Source organism: Octodon degus, unplaced genomic scaffold (assembly GCF_000260255.1).
Source record: "Octodon degus isolate 3935 unplaced genomic scaffold, OctDeg1.0 scaffold00122, whole genome shotgun sequence".
Classification (NCBI taxonomy): Eukaryota; Metazoa; Chordata; class Mammalia; order Rodentia; family Octodontidae; genus Octodon; species Octodon degus.
This window is the reverse complement of record NW_004524698.1, coordinates 4,715,953-4,719,198: the sequence shown is the minus strand read 5'-3', so window position 1 is coordinate 4,719,198 and position 3,246 is coordinate 4,715,953.

The following is a 3,246-nucleotide window of genomic DNA, read 5'->3' as shown; positions in this document are numbered from 1 at the left end:
AGGCTTTCACACTGAGTTAAAATCCAATACATTTTCTAAATTTTTGTTTTGAGATAGGGTCTTGCTAAGTCACTGAGTTGCCCAAACTAGGTTTGAATTTATGATTCTTCTGCCTCAGTCTCAGAGTGCTGGGATTACAGGTGTGATCTAACATGCCCAGCTTCATGCACAATCTATTTTTTAAAAACTTTATTTATTTATTTATTTGGTACAGGGTCTTGCTATGCAGCTTGGACTTGTAGTGATCCTCCTGTCTCAGCCTCCTGAACTCTGAGATTACAGGTGTTTGTCACCATGCCCTGTTTCAGTAGTCCACAGCGTGCCCGGGGTTCTGGGGCCAGCTTGGCATGCATTACTGGGGATGGAACTCGGATTCTTGCTCTTGCCAGGCAGGCGCTTAGACCGCAGATCTCTCCCTGGCCCATGCACAACCTATTTAAAACAATCCTATTTTTCCAAAATTCAAATCTACAACTCACATGAATCAAGAGGTGATGGATGTCAGATGAAGATAAGAGAAAAAAGGGAATTGAAAAACTGTGAAATCAGCTAGGACTAAACAAAAAATCACAGGAAGAGACCAGCAGGAGGAAGACACCCCTTGCTGTGGAAAGGCGACAGGCTGGGCCTGTCCAGGAGAAAACAACAGTCCCCAGGGCCCAGAGGAGGAAAGGGCATAGGGAGCAAGCCATGTTCGGAAGTGAAGACGCCAGAGGAGAACAAGCAGCTCAGTTATAGAGAGATCCACAGGAAGGGCATCTGTGGGGGCGGGGGTGGTAATTGGAACCTGAGACAGTAAGTGAGCCAAAAATGAAGGAGTCAAAGAGCAGAGGGAAAGAGGAAACCCGGAGGGCAGCCACTGGCTGGAACAAATCCACAGCGACAATAAGCACTAAGAACAGGAGAATATGCAAGGCCACAGAAAGAGCTAAAGGATAAGGGAGGGAAACAATATACAAACAAAAGAAAGTAAAAGTTAGAGTGTGCCCTTTGCATGAGGAATGGGGAAGCTTTCAAGTGTGTGAGTGTGGAATCTACTGGATGATGGGTCATTAATTTATTTTGTTGCAACATGCACTTACATATGTAACAAAAATAACCTTGTCAGGGTCAAATGCAGAGAGGTGGCATGTAGGAGTGTACAGGGTGTTGGATCTACATGATGTTGGCCTAAAGATTCAGTAGCATTGGAACCTACAGCACCAAAGTAGTTCTGTAGGGTTCCATTATCCAGAGGATGGCGAAACCTTTTGGGAAAGACTTGAACCAATTTTGTTATCTGGAGTGTAAGGCTAGATCAATCTGTCTTGGAGACAAAAATACTTCTTGAGGTTGACAGCAAGAGTAGGTATCACAAAAGTCTTTAACAGTTGTGAGAGGTGGCCTGCTATGTCATACGCCTTGGCAAGGGAATTTTCATAGCAATAACCACACAAGAGCAACAGCTAACATTTACTGAGGATTTCCATGATATGTACTATTACTGGCTTTGGGTTCCAAAGAGATTCTTTTCAGATTCTTCATGTCTTGAACAAAGAATTGGACTAGACACTCAGAAAAAGTAGCAATGAATTATGTTTATTGAAAGTGGAAAAGAAATATACTCTGCAGAGTGAGAGCAAGCTGGTGAACAGACTCACAGCAGCTACAAGGATAATAGCTGGGCTCTTCTGTATATGAAATTTCTAGATTGCTCCTCCCTCATGCAAATGAGGCATCTGAGGCAGTTGTCCCATCAGAAACTAACTGGCCTGGCAACATATTTGAGCTGTCCTGTCAGAGGCTTGCTTAAGTTCGTGTTAGATACAAATGAAGAATCAAAAATGTTAAGTTTATGATTGGTCCCATGTATAGTACTCAGGGATTGCTGAATACATTCCATATTCTGTGTTTGGGGCACGTGTCTTGGGTCTTGTTGACTGACTGGCTTTTCACAGTGTTCAACAAGTTTGTCCTAATCTTCTATTTCAGTACTACTCAACTCTGTACATAGAGTTGTTGCTTATTATCTGTAGATTATGTTTTTATTTACTTGTTAAAATGTGTCTGTAACTCCCAAATCAATAAAAAATATTAGTAGTCATTTATGAATAAGTGCAGAGCAGAGGAAAAGTCAAATCCCCCAACAGACATGCTTATTCTCAGCTGTGTTGTGGAGGAGTTCTTTCAGTAATTTGGCCATGTATTTTGCATTTTATGCCATCCTTTTGGTGATTTCACTATTTAAAATAGCCCTTAAGTTTACTGCTATAACACTGTCTAGTGTTTCCCCATGCAAGAAGGATGGGATCTGACCTACAGAGAACATCAGACGTGTCAGAGATACTTCTTTTTGCCTTGCATTATAGTCCTCTTGGCCATTAGTTAATTTACAAATAATCAGTAAATATTAAACATGATTTTTTGGGTACTTGGTATTGAACTTAGGACCTTACACTTGCCAGGCAGGCACTTGTGCTGCTGAGCTAACTCCCTATCCCTAAATATGGTCTTTTAAAGAGAAACAAGTAATATATCAAATTGATTGACACAAATGTGACAAGATGTTCACAGGACATTAATCCTGTATTTCTCCAAGGAGTAATAGTTCAGTATTGGCTATGTGGAATGGAACAACTTCAAATAATGGGAATTGTTTATTGTTATCTTTAATAGTCACAGTTGTAAGAGCCAGATGTCCCACAATCCACCACACTCTTGGGCCCAGCAGAACAGCTCCCACAAACAAGGTTGGAGGGAAGAAGAGGTGTTCTGCCATCAACAAGGTGGTAACCCGAGAATACACAATCAGCATTCACAAATGCATCCACAGAGTGGGCTTCAAGAAGCATGCCCCTTGGGCACTTAAGGAGATCTGGAAGTTTGCCTTGAAGGAAATAGGGACTCTAGACATGTGCGTCGACACCAGGCTCAACAAAGCTGTCTGGGCCAAAGGAATAAGGAATGTTCCTTACTGTATCTGGGTACGGTTGTCCAGGAAACGGAATGAGGATGAAGATTCACCAAACAAGCTGTATACCTTGGTCCCTGTTATAACCTATGTCCCTGTTACCACATTCAAAAATCTCCAGACAGTGAATGTGGATGAAAACTAACTTGGAAATAAAGTTTTAGAACTGCCAAAAAAAAAGATGTTGTGGCACACCACAAAACACAAGAGGCTGAGGCAGGAGGATTGCTGTGAGGTTCAAGGCTAGCCTGTGCTACATAGCAAGATCTTGTCTCAAACAACAACAGCAACAACTA